At 48.9% G+C, this 19,764-nt stretch overlaps 1 protein-coding gene across 3 annotated transcripts in view; it reads right to left on the reverse strand.

Moving 5' to 3' along the window:
- Positions 1–19,764, reverse strand: part of Dock1 (dedicator of cytokinesis 1) — a 561,057-nt gene that overhangs the window by 366,852 nt on the left and 174,441 nt on the right. The gene's annotated exons all lie outside the window — the stretch shown is intronic.

Consider the following 19,764-nt stretch of genomic DNA (forward strand, 5'->3'; position numbering starts at 1 on the left):
TGAAGTAAGGCCGGGTATCACCCTCCCAGTGAGACGGGGATCCCTCACCCTCATAGTGAGACTGGGAATCCCTCGCCCTCACAGTGAGACCCGGGATCCCTCGTCCTCACAGTGAGACTGGGGATCCCTCACCTTCCCAACGAGATGGGGATCCCTCACCCTCACAGTGAGAACAGGGAATCCCTCACCCTCACAGTAAGACCAAGGATCCCTCACCCTCACAGTGAGACCCAGGATCCCTCACCCTCACAGTGAGACCAGGGATCCCTCACCCTCACAGTGAGAATAGGGAATCCCTCACCCTACAGTGAGACCGGGGATCCCTCACCCTCACAGTGAGACCTGGATCCCTCGCCCTCACAGTGAGACCCGGGATCCCTTGCCCTCACAGTGAGACCGGGGATCCCTCGCCCTCACAGTGAGACCTGGGATCCCTCACCTTCCCAACGAGATGGGGATCCCTCACCCTCACAGTGAGACCGGGGATCCCTCGCCCTCACAGTGAGACCTGGGATCCCTCACCCTCACAGTGAGACCAGGGATCCCGCACCCTCACAGTGAGACCCGGGATCCCTCACCCTCACAGTGAGACCCTGGATCCCTCATAGTGAGACCAGGGATCCCTTGCCCTCACAGTGAGACTGGGCATCCCTCGCCCTCACAGTGAGACCCGGGATCCCTCACCCTCACAGTGAGACCCTGGATCCCTCATAGTAAGACCAGGGATCCCTTGCCCTCACTGTCAGTCAGGGCACCCCTCGCCCTCAGAGCCCACTTCTGAAGAGCACCACGCTCGGTCCATCTAAGGTTAAGCTTTCCCAGGCCCTACCACCCCTTTCCTTCTACAGACATCCTAATGGGCAACGCATGCAGCATTGCCACAGCCTCTGACCCGGCCTCCTGCCTCTGCTCTGACCCCGACAAGTTCAACCCTCCCTAGTTAGCCACAGGAGCCTTCCAAGAACAACACAGATCGGCTAGTCACATGGGCGACTTCCTCTGGGGATGAAGGTGACCTGGCCAGTATCTCTGTAGCCCCCCAGCTCTGTTTAACTGAGGCCCTCTCTAACCATAAAGAGTCTCTTGCTGTTTCCCCACAGCTGAAGGACTATGCCCATACCCTACCACAGTTTCATCCACGGCTGATCTGCCTAGGCTCAGCACTTAGCTTAAACCTCTTCCGGACACAGGAGATGCCAGGTTGGGCACCCAGAGACTTTCCCCTCATGAACACATGCATACTCCAAATCAGCTTGCTCCTGTCCCCACAGACAACAAGGCCATCTGTCCTCTGCTCTCATATGGAACACGGGGCATCGCCAACTTCCATGACTCCCAAAAGACGGTGATCCTAGTACAGTCACGATGATATTCTGAAGACACAGTCACCCTCTGCTTCCCACCAAACCCTTCCTAGCTAAGCAAGCATGCCCTCAAATTCCCAGGGCCCTCTCCACCATGGCAGGACTCAGTTCCCAGCCTCCCACTGACTCCAGACGGCTCCCCAGGTCTCCGTGAACCTCACTACTCTCATGACCACACCCTACTTTGTCCCATTCCTAATGTCTAGCACTGTAGGCTCTGCCTGTGCTTAAAGCAAAGGTGCCAGTTTCTTCAGTGGGTCAGAGCTCCTGGCGGGGATGTGGGTCTGTCACACAGAAGGGGTGCCAGGTCAGGAACACGCCAGGACACAGCACGCCACGGCCCAAGGCAGGAGCACCACACTCTGGGTAGACCACACGGGTGGGATCTTATCGAAACCGCAGATGCGCACGGGACGCCAGCTGCAGCATAGTGGACGGGAAGCTGGAGAGCACAAGGCGCCGGGGCAGCGCCCCACGAAGTGTTGGTTTCTCCTTCATGTGAATGTCCCGTCATTACTTCTCCCAAAGATCTGCCTTCAAGGGCTGCTGGGAGAAGAACGTGCCTTGGGCACATAAGCTCACCCCAGGATCTCAACACATGCTGGTGCTCCAGAACCTGGCAGCACGTGGACGCTGCACCTGTCACCTCTTAACCGTCCAGAGCTCTCAGCCCTATATCATCATCATCAGTGAAAACTTGATAGAGTGGTAAATTTGATACTAAGGCAAGCACTGAGTAAAATGAGTCACCAAGTCACAGAGGCCTGGAGGAGAGAAATGAAGAGCATTGAAGGGTTATGTTGTGTGTGTGTGTGTGTGTGTGTGTGTGTGTGTGTGTGTGTCTTGTTTTGATCTTGACCAGGTTGACCTGGACTATGTAGTCTCAGGCTGGCCTCGAACTCCTGTCCATCCTCCCACCTCTGCCTACCGAGTGCTGGGATTAAAGGTAGGTGCCATCAAGCCCACTAGGGTTACATATTGCTTAATTTTTATTGTATTTGGTAAATCAGTGAAGGCTGTACGTAGACAAAGTCTTTCTCAGCGTGTACACGGCACTCCGGAGCTGGAATGAGGTGGTAGTCCCGGCACCGTTCTTCCTGGGCAGGTGTGGCAGGTGACCGTCCAGCTATCATGCAAGTGTGGGGGGCAGTGGGGCTATGGAAAAGGCTGCAGGACGTCCCCAAGAGACAGAGGTGAGTGGGGGGGGGGCTCTCATTCCACAACGGACCTTCACCCTGTGGTCTATCCACCAAGAACAGGAAAGAGCAGTACCACACAAGAACTGACCGCACTGATCTTAGCTCCGTTTGTTCATGTTTTTTGTGTGTATATGTAAATGGCTCAAGGGTATGTGTTCACTTGCGGGAGCACACGAGTGTGCTGCTGGGCACACACACGTCACGAGCATGCACGTGGAAGCCAGGGATCAGCTTTGAGCATCTTCCTCGATGGCTCTTCCTTTATTTCCTGAGCAGGATCCTTCCCTTGAAACTCAGAGCTCACCCATCTGACTGGTCTAGCTAGCCAGCTTGCAGTGGGGACCCCCTGCCTCCACCTCCAGAGTGCTGAGGTGATGGGGGCACCACGAGCCCCCAGCACTTGTGGAGGTGCAGGGGTGAGAGCCGTCCTCACACCTCCACAGCAAGCGCTTCATCCACCCAGCCGCTTCCCCGCCCTGCTGGTTTTCCTGTTAAGTCAGAAGCAATTGTCTAATTTTTAAAAAATATTTTTATTTATTTATTTGACAGAGAGAGAGGGAGATAGGGAAGAGAGGGAGAGTGTTAGAGAGGGAGAGAGAATGGGCCTCCAGCCACTGCAAATGAACTCCAGATGCATGTGCCCCTTTGGGCAGCTGGCTAATGTGGGTCGTGGGGACTCGAACCTGGGTCCTTTGGCTTTGCAGGCAAACGCCTTAACGGCTAAGCCATCCCTCCCGCCCCAATTGTCTGTTTGTGAAGGAAGTTACCTCTTTAGATTTGTTTTGAAACCCAGCTCAACTAACTTTCCAGCAGTCTCAAGCCTGGCTTGAGTTTAACTTTGAACTTGGAGGAGCTTTCATTTATCCACCTGAGGACAGACAGGTGCGAGTCTGGATGGAGTTGTGCCCGGGGCAACCATGCATGCGCACTGACCCTCTGACACTCCCGGAACAGAACATGCTACCAGGCATGCGCAATGCTAGGAGGCTCCAACACTGAGTATTCAAAGCAAGCAGACCAAGGAAGGTGCTGGAAACACAACCAGGGGTGCTGGTAAAGCTCGTTCTACTTGCACAAAAGACAGGCAGACTGTTGAGTGCTGTTCTCGAGGCGCCTCACCTCTCAGCACCCACGCGGTCGGGAACTCGTGGCGCTCAGCGCTTTGAGCCTTAGGAAGAAAAACAAGCTCAAAGCAAAGCTGAATGGACAGGAACACAAAAACTAAAGTTTTAGAGGGAAATCAGACAACAAGAAGGGATTAGGAAAGGGCAGTAAATGCTAAAAGTTGTTTTACTTGCTAAATTAGTTCAGGTTAAAGAAATTAATTTTAGACTAAGCAAATTTGACAGGCATCTCATGAGAATGCCAACTTAACACATACTGTAAACCCTCCCCCCCAAAAAAAGCACTTTCTATCTAACATCAGTTTAATGTTATAATGTCTCTTTGGCTAAAAATATTACTACTGATGACGATTAATAGATACTATTTTAGGGTAAAGTTCAGACTACATTATTCAGCATAATTATTTTAATTAAATCCATTAGCATATCTTTATATAAGATTACAAGAGCTATCGGTGATACAAAATAAGTTTTTCTTGAATAATGTATGAAGCAATTATTAATTTACATATTTCTGGAGAAAAACGCATATAAAATGATTTCATTTGGAAGTTTTGAGCGAATATATACACACACCCACACTTTTTTACAGAATTCTTTAGACCTAACAGTTCTGTTTTTGAAAGATTTGTGATACAGGCAAGCACCCTCGGGAAGACCAGAAGATCTTAACACAGAGAAGTGCAGGCCTCCCCAGCTGGGGTGACCGTGCGCCAGGGCTGGGGTCATGAAACAGGACAGGACGGGTGCCTGGACACAGCACAGGACAGCAGCTGGCAGTGGCCGGAGCAGCCGAGAGGGTGCAGGGGTTTCGCACATACTGCAGGAGCCCACAGTGGGAGAGAGATGAGGGCAACTGCTTCTGTCACTTGAGTCCTAGTCACTGGAGACTCCCTCCACCTAGGGTTCCTCAAATCTAAAAACACCTCTCCTCTGTCACCCAGCTTCCTGGCAGCAGACCTGGGATTCCGTGGCGTTCCTCACCTCCCCTCTAACATTGCTCCCTGCAGTGCCCAGTGTCAGCAGAGCCACTGGGGCTCCTGGTCCTGGTCCTGCACTTGGCCATCAGACATCACAGCCGCACACCAACAGCTCATGGAGAACAAACTTGCTCACATTTGTCAGGGACCCCAGCTGATGCTCTCTGTCTCAAAGCCCATGGCTCAGGCCACCTTGGGTAATGTCAAGAATGGAAAGAAAGAATCTGGGATTCATAAGTAGAGGGATGTGGTCTTCTCCTGGAATACTGTTTACTAAATGTACACGTGTACACACACACACACACACACACACACACACACACAGCTTCCTGACACACACAGCTGTGTCACCCATGGGTCTCCAAAGCACATTAATTATTCAGCCACTAACTCTGTTTAACTGGTCCTTTTGGGCCACAATGCTCACTCTTTTCTAGTGTGAGAAAGTGTGTGTGTGTGTGTGTGTGTGTGTGTGTGTGTGTGTGCATCCACATGTATGTGCTCACATGCCTGCACATGCCAGGGCTGCTTGCCACTGCAAACCAACACTACACATAGGCTCCACGTTTTGTGTATGGCTTTACATGGGTACTGAGGAGCTGAACTAGGACCAGAAAGCTTTGCAAGCAGGAATGCTGAGACATTTCCCCAGCCCCACAGTGATTCCTCTATATCCCTGGATCGAGTAAAATCTCACTCTGCTTCATACACCTTCTCCAATGCTGTCAGAATAATCACTCAGATATGAAGCGGAGGCCAGCACCTGATCTACCCCCTAGTCCCCAGAGCCTTGCATAGAGAGACCAGAAGGCTGTGCCATCAGGGATGGCATAAAGAGAAGCCAGTATGACTCAAGTATTCAGGACACAGCTAGAGTGGCCCAGGAAAGCACACACCCTCAGATTATAGGCACAGCAGAAGGGACAGTCCCAGCAAAAGAAAGAAAACAGGATAATTGAGCTGTCCAAGTTCCAGAGGAAGAAATGGCTTTTCTCTCAAGCCACCACCCTCTCCTTAACCTTCGACAACTTGTGTGCCTGGAATTAAGGCAACTAAGCAGGGGCATTAGCACAATCTGCCAAGAAGAGATTTTAATTAAATGACTGAACTTCCCTCTTTTTTTTTTTTTTTTTTTTTTTCCTTTCAAAACTATATACCAGCTCAGCCTGTGGCAAGAGCTGGGGAAAGGAGAATGATCCTGTGAAAAGGTCTCCAAGGCCCACCGATTGGTGCAAATTGGTTACCTGTCTAGACAGCTTCCAGGAGGCAAAGCTTGACTTCCCAATGATGGAGACTGTCTAAAATGCAATCGGCATTCAGAAGTTGACAGACAGAAAAATGGACTGTGTCCACAGTCACTGAAGCGCCTCAACCGCAGCAAGGCAGTGTGCGGACAGCGGGTGGAGAATATGACACATGGCGCTGCTGTTTTATTCATGGTCTGAATAATATGGCAAAATGAAGCCTTTGGGGAACAGAAGCAAATGCATGAGGCACAGAGGAAAACAACGCAAAAAGGCAGTGGAGCCCTCAAGATGCGCTGTCAAGGTAAAGCCGATCACCCTTCCCTCCTGTGCCTGCTACCTCCTGCCCCATGCTGCGGTCTTGGGTTGCACCCCTCAGAGAGCACAGAGCGGACAGTCAAGGTGTGCACACAGATGCTGAGCAGGGTTAGGAAAGAACCTGGGGACAGAGGAAGCAAACACAGGCCTACCCCTCTGGAGCAACACCCCCTGCACAACTCCCACAGCAGCCCAAGCCCATTTGCAGTCCACCACCATGTACCTCAGACCCAGCTTCTCCTGTGCCTTGCCCGCAAACACCCAACACCAGTGCCGTGACTTGAATGTCCCCCCAAAGGACACATTCAAGTGCACTAACCATTGAGTCAGTACTAAGAGAGGGGTGTTAAGAACTGATCCGAGTCTGGGAGGATGGCACAGAAGTAAAATACCTGCCTAAAGGGGTGAGGTCCTGAGTTCAATCCTCAGAACCCACATAACAAAGTAATAAAAGAATAAAGGAATCAAAATTAAAAAGGTAGGGGAGGTGGCACAAACTTGTAATCCCAGCACTGCGGGGGCAAAAGATCCTTGAGAGGCTTGCTGGCCAGCAAATCTAGCCTACTTTAGGAGTTCCAGGCTAGTGAGAAATCAAGTAAGGAAGGAGAGGAGGGAGAAAGGGAAGGAAAGACAGGCAGAGGGAGGAAAGAGAAGACATGGAGAGGGGAGGGGAAGGAATAAAGAGGAGGAGAGAGGGGGAGGGGAAGAAAAAGGGAAAGGGAAGAGAAGAGAAAAATGTGGATGGTAAGTAAATAAAGACACCTGAAGATTGTCTTCTGGTCTCTGTATACAATGCGTGCGCACGTGCGCGCGCACGCACACACACACACGCGCGCACACACACACACACACACACACACACACACACAAAGAGCTCCACTTTCTAATAACATTGGTGTCATAAAAGAGCAAGCTCTAACCCTCTCACCTTCCACCCTCCATCACACGTTGCTGCTGGGACTGTGGGCGATGGTGACATGTTTCTGCTCACTAAACGTCAACCAGCCTCAGGTATTCTACCAGTAACACAAAACAGACTTGGGTTCTTCAGTATCCAGTAAGGACTGCAAATGAACTCCAGATGCATGCAACACCTTGTGCATCTGGCTTAAGTGGGTACTGGAGAATCAAACCTGGTTCTTTAGGTTTCGCAGGCAAATGCCTTAACCACTAAACCATTTCTCCAGCCCTAAAAATCAAATCTTTCCAGAGAAAATCAAATCAGCCTGGGGGTAGCACGTTCATCCAGTGGTCAGTAAAGTGTGTACTGGAGAAAGGAGAGGGAGACGTTGGCGGAAGCAGACACCGGAAGGTCACTAGGCGTGGGCAAGCACGGGAGCACAGCGCTGCACGGCAAGGCCCATCGAGGACGGCGGCACCTGCCTGGCGCTGGACGGACAGCGAGTCACCGCCAATCTACAGAGCAAGCACAACTGCGCTGACACCTTGATCCTGGTCATCTGAGGCACTGTTAGAAGCCAGCCCGCTGTGTTCACTGACACGCCCGTCCTGAGACACTAACACATGGCCATGCCACAACTAAGTCATCTTAAAGCCAGGCTTCCCCACAGACCTGCAGCAGGCGACCGCCCGCTTTCACCTCCACTCTGCTTCTCACCTCCACCTCCGTGAAACACGGTGAAAATGAGCATCTGGAAAGCTGCACGGCCGCCTGCAGGGAACAGCTGTGTCACACCACTGGAACCACCTCACCTCTTTTTTCTGTTTGTATTTGCAAGCAGAGAGACAGACAGAGAGGATGGGCACACCAGGGCCTTGGGCTGCTGCAAACAAACTCCAGACACATGGGCTTTACGTGGGTACAGAGGAATCAAACCCAAGTTGCTAGGCATTGTAGGCAAGCGCCTTAACTGGTGAGCCATCTCTCCAGCCCGCCCTGACCATGTTTCCGGTCAAAGCCTATCCTCGTGTCATGACGGAGAAGCAGCCGAGATGCAGGCACAGGTGAGGCTGGCGCCCAGCTGTGAGAAGGTACAGCACGCAGCAGGACACACGAGACCAAGGCCAACACTCGGGGAGACCTAGGTCACGGGGCTCTGCCTTGCTCCGGAAGGAGAGCCAGGATGAGGACTCCACATTTCCAGGATCCAAGAAGTCCCAGGTCCTCCTTCCCAGTCAGCACGCGGCCCCCACACTGTGGCTGTGGTCACCCTGCATTGTGGTCCAGCCAGTCCTGCCCAGGAGTCCGCCCCACGATGGTGGAAATCTAGCCCAGCTGCTCTGCCCAGTACAGTAGCCCTGGGCACCTGTCTACTGAGCAAACGACACACTGGTAGGGTAGCTCAGGAACGGAAATGCCAGCTTTCTTTCAGCAGCCTGGATGCAAACGTCAATAGAATGACGAGGTCTAGAAGACACAACAGCTGCTCCTCTCAGTTGGCCCCTCAGTTCCCTGGCCCTTGGGTTCACTGGTAGCAACTCATTTCGCTTTCTCCCAGAACAAGCATTTAGCAAGACACTCACATCCTCCCAAAACGTGCATTTAGCTGGCGAATGCCAGGAGCACAGCTGGCGCACGGCTGGAGCTCAGTCACCTCCTGGGACACAGAGTCATGTCGTCGTGGCCTCCATGACACTCTGAGTGGAGCCTGAGCCTGCGCTCCCTGGCTCCCTGACGAGGCGGGCACTCTGACGCCTGGCAGCCCTGCAAGGCCCAGGCCCAGAGAGCTCCAAGAGTCACGTGGACTTGCTGTCCTGTCACTGTCCCCCTCTGGCACTCTCCTTCTGCCCACAGACAAGCACTGCACAAGCGGGCTTCCCCGGGAAGATTCTAAACCTTTCGCAGCACGAAAGACGCCCTATCTTGTTCAGCCTATGGAGAAAGGTGTTATACTGGTCAGCTTCCTGTGACGGCAATGAAACGTCTGAGGATTAACTTACAAGAGAGGCTGTTCATTAGCTCAGAGTTCTGCGGGCTTTAGCCCCTAGACTTGGTGGACTGGCTGTGTTCAACTTCTGGGGAGGGTCCCACAGGGAAACGGTGGCAGGACCAACCCACTGGCTCCTGTCGAGGGAAGAAACGAAATCCCACCATTCCTCTGGGAGTGCGCGCCTCCCGCTGGCACTCTCCTAAAGGTTCCACAGTGTCCCAGGAGTCCCACCTACGGTTTGGGAGAAACTGTCAACATTCAATTGTGGCAGGTGTAATTAAAAATTAAAGTCAAGTATGGAGGCACACACCTTTAACCCCTGCACCCAGGAGGCAGAAGTAGGAGGATCACGTGAGTTCAAGTCCAGAATGAGTTTCAGGTCAGACTGGCTACAATGAGATCCTACCTAAAAAATAATAATTGAAAAATGTAAACCTTCCTGACCAATCTCACTACTCAAAGAAGTAACGCGGGAAAGGCACACACAGATAAAGAAGCCTTTCTGAACAGATAAACAGGTCGCCATGTGATCTAGCTGCTCCACACTCAGTTACAGGCCCAAAGAACTAAAAGCAGGTATTAAAACAAAATGCTGTATAAGAACTTCCCCAGAAGCCATGTTCACAACAGTCATGGCGGATGTGACCTGTGGCTATCAAGTAAGGATTGCATAACCAAAGGAATACAGGTAAGCCACAAAAAGGAAGGAAGAATTGGTGGATACTCTGATGGGGAAGTCCTCAATGCCAAGAAGGAAAAGGCAGACTGGAAAGGCCTTTTCAGGTGCCTTTCTCAGGAAGTGCACACTGGTTACCAGACAGACAGCTGAGAAGGTGCAAAGGCCTCGGGGAAGAGAAGAGGAGATTGGTGGTCACGGGCACAGGTTCCCTGTCAGGTGACAGGCGTGCTTCGGAACTGTGTGGTGGTGATGTTGTCAACACACGAATGCCTACAATCAGTCCTAGCACCTGGCAGGTGGGGACCTGAGGATCAGGGGTTCAGTGTCATCCTCAGCTACACAGCAAGTTCAAGGCCAACCTGGGACATATGGAACCCTATCTCCAAGGAGCAAACACAAACACAAAAGATGGTCTTTACTGTGAGCTATAAACAGAGTGTTTCAGCACAGGGAAAAATACCTGTGAATGTAGGGGGAGGGGCTGACTCCCATGCTGCTCCTGACTCTCGTCTCACTGATCCCAAGTCACTTCCTGTCTCTCCAGCAACAGCCCGTGACTGACCCACACAATGGTCTCCAACAGCGACAGACACACATGTGAGAAACACAAGGATGTCTGAGACGACCTTGGTAATGAAGCTGGGGTGGGTATTCAGTAATGAATTCCAGTGGCACTGCCTGGTGTGCGGAAGCAGCCCAAGCAGCGTCTCCTGAGCAGGTCACCACCAAGGCCGCCACGGTCGTCACCAAGCTGAGAAAGGAACCCAGTAGGTAGGGGTGCACGACGCGCAGGAGAGAGGACAATGCCAATGCACTGAACACCAGTTACTGCGAGAGGTGCCCTCCAACTTCTACCCGTGCATAGCTCACATGTTCCCATGGTCCTTTCCAGTAAACCTCCAAGTTGTGTTTCTAACATCTGTGTCAGGGGGTATAAAGCAAGGACACACAAATTAGTAACTTAAAAACATATGTATTCTGAAATATAGAACACGAGTTTGTATAGAATGTTGCCAAAACAAAAAGAAAAGCTCACCTGTGCACCCACTCTGCCTCCTCCAGCTCAGACACTGTGGACGTGGCTCCTGACTGCCACCCTCCTGAGGAAGAGGAGTGCCTCCACCTGCACCCCTTCGCCTCTGTCACCCTGTTTCCTGATTTACCAAAGACACATCCCTAACGGTACCTATAGCCTCTGAGAAATCATGTTTTGGGGTCAGCTTGACTCCATCACAGCAGCCAGCTATCTATTCAGTCCAGGTGTTTATGGGAAGTTATTCGTGGCTATAATAAATTGTAAGGAGATGTCTGTGGACTTTCCGGATGGGCCTGAGACACTCTGCTCATAAGCAAAGATCAGAAGTGGGGTTCTCCACCAGGAAAGCAGCAATGTCACTTCCAGCATGCCCAGCTCACCCCTCCTGTCCAGCTGTGTTACAGACGCAATCTCGTCTGGTCAGCCCGACGATGCCTAGAACAGTTCACTGCAGTAAATATAGACCCCAGCGGTTCCATCTCCTGGGGGACTCTGGCTTGCTACACCTCCCACGTACATCTCCAGCACAGCCCTGAGTGGGCTGATAGACCCTCCACTGTGGACAATGGACACCTGGAGGAAAAGTGCTCCACCAGGTCTCAGTGTCCTCCCACAGCTGGAGCTCTGGGAGGCCACTCAGGAAAGAACAGTGAGTGGAATGGACCCAGTGCCCCATGCTCACAGGACAGGTCGGCCAAGCCTCCAAAGCAGCCAGTCCTCCCATGGTGACTTCACCAATTTGTATATGTATGGCAAACACACAAGCTCACCCTGACAAGGACTGCTCAACAAGGGTGGTGAATGCCTATGGAAACAGCTTTCCAAATCAGCTGTTTTGACTTCTGAGGTAAGTGCCATCACAGACCAACCTGAAGGCAGTGCTAAGTTTCCTTCAAGCTGGCACCTCTGATGTGCTGTGCAACTAAACACAAGAACCACAAAAACAGTCAATATATGTGAATGAAAATGGCATTCTCCCAGACCTGGCTTCAGGCTCATTTTTCTGGGTTACAGTACAGGAAACAGAACACATATTTCATGTTGCCCTCCTTCCGTACACTTCAACAGATTGTAAGTTATTTGGAAAGCACCATAATCATTGTTATTTTCAGTTGCAATAACAGTAGTGATAGATTAATTTCAACCCAAACAAGATTTCACAGAGACTAAGCCAGGAAAAACTTAAAAAAAAAAAAAAAAACACTATTAGAGTTTCTACTGGACACATAACCACCAGAAGTTCAATATGCTTTCATGCTCTGTGATGGGTCTGTGTGGGACAGAAAAGGAGGCAGCAGCCCCATTTGCAATATGGAAAAAAAATGGTATTTTTCTTCAGAAGAAGAATGTGCCTGCTTCCAAAATTGACTGAAGGAAAGAGAAAATGTCATTGGAGTCGACGGTAAACAGAGAATAATAAGAGGAAAGGACAAAAGGCCCAGCATCCAATTTCTAAGAGGTTCAGTATTTGATGATTTCATGATGAGCCTGAACATATGATAATGAAAAATATGAGGCGCGTGTTGACAGCTAACTGGTTACCGAGTTAAATAGAATTTAGAATAAATTTTACAATTGCACCGATAATTGCCAACATCAGCAGAGAAGAGCTGCTCACCCTTCTGTGTCTGTACAGGACGATTCAAAGCAAACCAGAGAAAACTTTAAAATTAAATACAAAAGCAATGGCAAGAAAATAATTACATCTATTGGAAGATGAAATGACATGACCATCAGGGAAAATTAAATAATTCAGTCCCTGGATCTTGAAAGGTCTATACTCTGAGAAACACAGTAACATGTGACAAGAGAGCCATGAGGAAAGCTCAGGAAGAGACTTCCAACTGAGCCAGCGCATCATTTATCTGTGCAATGAGCAATCAATACTGGTGTTATTAATACTTTATGCAGGTGGCCCTCAATCACACTAATCCCTAGCTCTGCATGCTAAGTGTATTTCATACGAATGACCTCACTCAGGCTTGCCCAAAATCTCAAACCCCACAGAACACTTGGAAAAGAGGTGGGGATGTGGGGCATTGTTGGAAATGAGGTCTGTGGACTACTTTCCTTAAGTGTCCTCACCCAGGACAAGTGACCACAGGACTGCAATTCGGGAAATCCCATAGCCACCAAAGATCCTAAGAGCCCCCGAGCCCAACCCTCTACTCAATATTCCCTCCAGGATTTAACCAGAGTAGCCCCTTTGTGCTCCCTCCCTTCGCGATCAGAGCCCACACGAATTCCTCTTCCTCAGTCAATGCAGGTTCCACATCATGAAGCAATGACCTATGCAATGACCTCATCCACCGAGGCTCTGATTGGCCGACCTGAGCATCCCCCAGAGCTGTAGTGGTCTGAGCTGCCCAGAAATTATAGGTCTATTTCCTGAAAAGCCCCCCCAGCTCTGCCAACTATAGTTTGAATCTAGTAGACACATAACGTGGAAAAACGTCCTAGGAATATTTCCACCCAAACGTTTACCAGAGCAGACACGAACGTACAGGAAGACTCATAACAGAAGTGGTGCTCTAGGTACGAGCCTCAGGTTGGCTCTCTTCCCACCAAGAATGACCCTGACCCTTTACCTTTCAGAAGCTTCCATCAACAAGGAATATCTCTTACTACATCTACCCAGCAGAAAAGAAATGGCTTTATTTTATTTTATTGTTTATTTTTATTTATTTGAGAGCGACAGACAGAGAGAGAAAGAGGCAGAGAGAGAGAGAGAATGGGCTCGCCAGGGCCTCCAGCCACTGTTAACGAACTCTAGATGCATGTGCCACCTTGGACATCTGGCTTACGTGGGTCCTGGGTAATTGAGCCTCAAACCGGGGTCCTCAGGCTTCACAGGCAAGCGTTTAACCACTAAGCCATCTCTCCAGTGCAAGAAATGGTTTTATGAGTGATGTGACTGACGGTCATGAGAACTTCAAATTAGAGTGAGAGGTTTTCACAGTGGAACCTCAGTCTCATCTACTGTACAAGTATCTCCATATAGTGCATATCTGATTTAATTGTCTATGCCTATCAAGCTGAGGGTCACAGTGTTACAATGTAGGTGTGTGTACCCTCCTATCTAATGGGACTACCTCATGTTAACTTTTCACAGATAATCCTGACATATGCATCTTCATCACCACCCACATCCACTGGGCATCATTTTACACTAATCTAGAATGCTTAAAATCTGGCAATTCATATGAACCTGAAGAGTTTTTAACTGAAGCCATAAGTCCCCATTTATATAATATTAGCAGTTGCTGTTCTTAAAAATTTATCAAGTAGGTACATATTCATGATCTTTCATGAGCTCCACAACATAGCCAATTATCCTATTTTTAATGTGACCTTTAAAAGGCTTATTTAAAATGGCATCCAACAATTGTGTTCCTGCCAGCAGGAAAATGCCAAATATATGTTACATTTTCTTGCTTCTATTTTATTCATTCTGCATGGTAGCTTCCAAAATCACAACCAGGCCAACATGGAGGTTTCAGGTCAACATGTTTTCATGTGGTATTGTTGTTTTATGAAAAATAGTGGAAAGAAAAACATTGAGGCCTCAGGGAAGGCAGCCAGATTTTGGAGGACTGGTTGGGGAGAAACGTGGAGAGCCTCTATCAGTGGACCATTGCGTTATAAAGATCAAGTTAGTTGGCACCAAAGAACATTTCCAGATCTGGTTTGTAGGATCTGCAGGGTCACTGCCTTCAGTCCCAAGATCCGCCCACTTCCCAAAGCACCCAACTGTTAACAGATGCTAGGAATGTTTGGTAAATCAACGCATGTATGAATAAAACCACCAACAGCTTTCTAAATAGCTTTAATGGCATGGTGCCTAGAGAGAAGGCTTAGGGCCTGGAACATTCTGAAGGCAAGCATGCTAAATGCTGATGTGCAACCTGGGCTTCTACAGCACAACATCCCCACCAGGGGAAATGCAATGAAGGAATTTTATATGAGAAAAACATCTTCAAAAATGAGACCAGACTGGTGGGCAGCAAACACAATGGGAGCAGAAGAGCACAATTTCTCCTCTTCCAACACAGCCCTGGTAAAGTTGGTCTAAGGACCCTCAGCAGCCACTCTGAAGTCCAGCATCTTCTCTCTCCCATCTAGATGCCTCTGCCCCACCGTCCTTCAAAGTGTTGACCGCCTCCCTCCCCTCGGCCAATCCTGCCTCTCCTTCACCTTTCTTGCATTCGGTGTTACTTGGGAGTGGAGGGTGACTACCATGAGGCATCATGGGAGAGAAGTTTACTTTGCAAAGAGCACACAGAAAGTTTCAGCTTTAGTCCCAGGACACAAAATTCCTCACAGGTTTTCACTGGAAAGAAGGGACACATGGGTACTGGCTCACATTCACTGTGCTTTGTCCTGACCTAGGAGACAAGTTGCTCCCCACAGGGGGATTACCCAATTGATATTTTTCCGAGTATACTACCAGAGCAGTGTTGGGATACCCTCAAGGGCGCTCTAACCTGGGAGTGTTCAAAGGGACCATTTAGGGAAAAGGCCATGATCCAAGTGGACATGACGCCGCTCGTGCTGGTGACAAAGGGCATTCAGACCAGACTAACACTAAGGTCAGAGGTAACAAGACGTGGTGCCTGTGTCGGGTTCATTCTAGGTCTGCTTCAGTGATGAGGTCTTGGGAGCCTCTGTCTCTGAATGTCTGGTTTGTGAGGAGGTGAGTGTTCTGTGTATCTATCTCCATCACCCTTTTGCTGGTACCCAGTTCACCAAGAAAGCAGCACTCTTATTCATTTCCCCAGTTATTCTTAGTTTCAGCTGGGGCCCTTTTGAGGTGTGATGGGGCTGGTTCTCTCCTTAAAATCTGCATCCACCTGAAAAAGAGAGGCAATTCTCCAATGGAGCCCTCATCACTGAAGCAGACCCAAATTGAACCCAACATGCTTCAGGGAAATTTGTGGAACAGGGGGCAGAAAGAATGTCAGAGCCACATGTTGGATCACGATACACAGAGACATTGCCTCCTATCCCTAACTGATGGCTAACCCCACAATGCACGACCCATATTCCCCAACAAGGAAGGTCCCTGTGGAGGGGGGAGGACAGAGCAGAGTCTAAGGATGGTACCGACTTGACAGTATACACTGAGTACAAAACTAATTTTAAAAAAAGTGGTGCCTAGATGCTTCTTGATCCCAAGCCAACAGAGAACATGCATTTATTTAACTTTCCTCTTCTTTTTTGTTTTGTTTGGTTTGGTTTGGTTTGGGTTGGTTTGGTTTGGTTTGGTTTTTCGAGGTAGGTTCTCACTATGGTCCAGGCTGACTGAAATTATCTATTTAGTGTTAGGGTGGCCTCGAGCTCATGATCCTCCTACCTCTTTCTCCCAAGTGCTTGGATTAAAGGCATGCACCACCATGCCCGGCTCATTTATTTAACTTTCTATATCATCTTCCTACCTATAATGTGCAGTGATTACTTGCTAATAATGGATTAATTAATTGCAAGTCATAAGATACCCACAATTAAGGACAAGAGATTATGAGTAAAGGATTTAAGGATAAAATATGTTTAAAAACATTATTTAATTATCAAAATACAGAACAATATGAAATAATGGGATTTGGAAGGCTTTAGGTCCACTAATAGGAATACTAATTTTCAGCATTAATACCAGAGCCAAAGATGAGAAACGACCTGTTTTTAAATGTGAACATTCATCACTATATTTAAGGCCGGCATCAGCCACATGATGCTGGGGTCAGAGCCGCGCTGGGCAGTGCTGACCTGGGCTAATCAAGCACACAGACTTGCTGTGAATGATTTGTTTTTTCTCCAGTGGCATCATATACTAAAGGGACAGAGAGATTACTCACTTCACTTCTAAGGCTTTGAACAGCTTCTTAAAGATTTTAAGTAACTTTTAATGGTTTTTTCTTTCTCCTCTCTGTATCACAGGAATTTGTTTGCAAGATTAAGAAATCACCTTAGGAGAAACAGAAAACCTAACTCACTAATCATCTTCCATTTAGCCTTTTATATGAGTAAATAGGGAAATCATTTGTAATCACATTCATTATAAGGAATTCAAATTATTCCATTCTGTTTTATTATCTAGCAACAGGAAGCATACTTCTTAACTATGAAGTTGAGTTAGTGAGTTTCTTATATGATTAACTCATATTTTAAAAGCCCAAGGGTTTCTCAAATTAAAGCTGTCAGACCTGGAGCAAAAAAAAAAAAAAAGAAAGAAAGAAAGAGAGAAAAACCTTTCAGGCAGCAAGAAGAGGAGAAGACCCAGGGACCAGACATGCCACCCACGCTCCAAGTAGAGACACGTGGGGAGCTGGCAGAGAGATGGCCCGGGAAGTGACATGCCATAAGTTCCATGTCTTACAGATGCCATGACAGGTACAATTTCAGAGTAGTTTTCACCTTGGGTCCCTGGCCTTGTGCAAGACATGTGGCTTCTTCCTCAGCTGCTAGGAGTACGGTGTCCTTTGAAAGATGGGCACACACAGAGCATGCTCCTGCTCTTCCTGGTTTTTAAAAACAGATCCAGGGATGGAGAGATGGTTTTGTGGCTAAGACACTTGCCTGTGAAGCCTAAGGACACAGGTTTGATTCCCCAGGACTCATGTAGGCCAGATGCACAAGGTGGCACACGCATCTGGAGTTCATTTGCAGTGGCTGGAGGCCCTGGTGTACCCATTCTCTCTGTATCTGCCTTTCCCTCTCTCTCTTTCTCTTCCTCCTCCCTCCTTCTTCAAAATAAATAAAATGTTAAATTAAAGAAAGAGTCGAGGGCTAGGGAAAGGGCTCAGCAGGTGAAGTGCTGGCCACAACAGCATACGAACACCTGCACTTGACCCTCCGCGCCACGTGAGAGCCAGGTAAGAGCCAGGTGAGAGCCAGGTGAGAGCCAGGGGCAGCGATGGATGCCTATAATCCCAGGTGCGAGAAGGTGGAAACTAGGATCCTTAGCGTGAGCTTGGCTACCAGAATCGATGAGCTGAGGTTCAGAGAGATGGTTTCTCAAAACATAAAGGGAAAGCAAATGAGGAAAAGAGCTGTCACTGGCCTCTATGCAGCTCACATGCATGCGCACACACACACAATATGCTCCCACAAACATGCATACACACATACATGCATGCCACACACACATTTATGAGCATAAATAAACAGTTTAAAATTTTAAAGATAAAAATCCCTTGCAGAGGACTCATGAAGAATGGCATGCATAGACCAATGAGGACAAACAAGGGGGACCTAGGCCAGGATGCTTGTTAGAAAAGGCTGCCTTGGCTGCTAGGCAAGTCCCACTGGAGAGATGAGGAGACAGGAGTTCAGAGAGAGACTGACTGACACTCATTCACTTATTCATACAAAGCACATCACTGCAGAGACATAAACACCCAGGGGCATGAATAGAGACCAGGGCACAAAGACAGGACGGAGCTGCAAGAGACCCAAAGCAGGTGGAGTGGGGAGCTGGACAGATAGAGAATGAAGGCAAGGCAGCAGCCTCTCCTTCCCCATTCTTGCCAGACTTCTCACTCACACAAGGATGCCTCCACCTTCCCTCACCACAGGCCCTATTCACGAAGACCAACCTTCACCATGGTAGGGCAGTGCCAGGGGTGAAGCACCCTTCCAGCTGGTGGCTAGGATGGTAAAGGCTGGGCAAAGTGTGTGCATGCTCCCCCCTCCATTCGGTACGTGAATTTTTAAAAATGTAAATTGTCCCCAATGAGAGTGATCTTGCAAAGGATTCACAAGAGAATGCATTCAGTCCATGCAAGGAAGTGCAGAAGAGACCGTCTGGGACTTGGAGTCAGAACACAGGAACATCTCCTCCTCCCCATCTTGGCACAAGCACGGGAATTCTAGGGCTGCTGAGGCTGCGGGGGTGAGGAGGCTGCTGGGTCGCATTGCCAGAGGCTCACTGGAAAAGAGGTGAAAGTGGACAGAGAATGGGGAGGACTGAAAGATACAAGCCACACTCTGAGCCTTTGGGATGGACATCATATGGAAGGGGACAGGGAACATGCCGTTTTCTCAGCCATGAGGACAGCAACAGCCTTAAACACTGTCTGCTCATAAGGCGGAAAGTCTCAATCCTGCAAACATGCCTGAACAAGTAGGGTCCACAAATCTCCGAGTAAGGATCGCCACACAGACAGACAGCAGAGCGGCCAGCCAGCCCTTCTTCCAAGAGGGTGGGCTTTGGCTGACAGCCGCTTGCCTGATAAAAATCACTTCCTCTCCTAATAAAAAGAAAGGTTTTAATGGATGGGTTTTACATTCTCTGAAAATAGTATTTATTTTGCCAAAATATAGCATTGCAGGTTCAGGAACATTTCAAATAGAGATGACATATTTAATTCACAGGGAAAGTGAACCCTCATTTAACTATGCTGGAGGGTCACAAAAGGTGGTGCGTGAGATCACGCCAGGCTGGGAGGTTATGGAAACAATCAAGAGCTAATAAGTACACACCAGTAGGGCAGCGAGCAGAGAGGCAAGCTGCAGGCTGGCTAAGCCCATAGTCGCTGGTGACGTACAAAAGACCAAATGGGTTATTTTAAAAACATTAAATTATTGAACAGGAAAGTCCAAATTCCAACACGGAATAAAGAAGTCTGATGGAGAAGAGGCTGGTGTTCAAGACAGGCTGGTAGGAGCAGACTCGGGGTTAAGTGGGACAGAGTCAAAGTTCACACTTGGGGTGCCCTTCCCTTTTTCCTGCTCACACGGCATGTTTACTGTGAGTGATGGTATGAGGGGAGAGGTGAGAAAAGTCCCTCAAAGGCTATCTACTCCATTCACCAATAGTCAGTTGATGTGCTGCATGAAGAAAACCCCAGGTAAGTTGGTTATTAAGTAGTAATTATATCACAAAAGCAAGTATCAGTCCAACCCTGGAGTCCATGTGTATCGGGGGACAGGG

The sequence above is a fragment of the Jaculus jaculus genome, chromosome 1 (assembly GCF_020740685.1).
Source record: "Jaculus jaculus isolate mJacJac1 chromosome 1, mJacJac1.mat.Y.cur, whole genome shotgun sequence".
Lineage (NCBI taxonomy): Eukaryota > Metazoa > Chordata > Mammalia > Rodentia > Dipodidae > Jaculus > Jaculus jaculus.